This window comes from Colossoma macropomum, unplaced genomic scaffold (assembly GCF_904425465.1).
Source record: "Colossoma macropomum unplaced genomic scaffold, Colossoma_macropomum, whole genome shotgun sequence".
Lineage (NCBI taxonomy): Eukaryota > Metazoa > Chordata > Actinopteri > Characiformes > Serrasalmidae > Colossoma > Colossoma macropomum.
Window position 1 is genome coordinate 37,974,332 of NW_023494787.1, and position 644 is coordinate 37,974,975.

Sequence of the window (644 nt, forward strand, 5' to 3'; positions counted from 1 at the left end):
ATTTATTGTGAATTGTGCCATGAACTGCACTGCTTCCACTCTGACGGTTAGCCACCCGGATGTATGGCCAACCATCATGTTTACAAACATTTTGATTTGGTCAGTTTCTCAGCGCAGCATCTTTCACCACAAAGCTCATCTTGTGAAGAGTGGATTTCTGCTTTATTTTATTTTAAACACCTAGAAAAGAAATGAGAGCGCTGACACCTCACTTCTGTGTGAAATTCATAATTAACTAACCGTTGGAGGTTCGGTTGTCATGGGAACCTCTGTCAGGGCGTTTTTAATGTTTTATTCGACGTTTCCTCCCCCAAAAATGTAAAGCGAATAGTTTGTGCTGCAGGAAAGGCCATCTTCTTATGCCAGCGTTGTCTCCTGTGTCAGCGCTGGAAGTGGACGAAAAATAATAACAAAAACCGTTAGCTTCATTTGGCGCCTTTCAGCTTGTGGTGCGCGCGCGCCCTACCACCAGGACGCGCTCTCAGTGAAATCCCTCGCGGGGATTGGTCGATAATTTCCCGCTTTTAACAAATGAAAAGGCGCGCGAGCGTGTATTTCATCCAACCAATTAAGGTGAAGCGGCCGAAGCGGACCTTTGTGAGAGCAGCCGTTTTGCTCGAGTTTCACTGGAGCGGGGAGGGGAG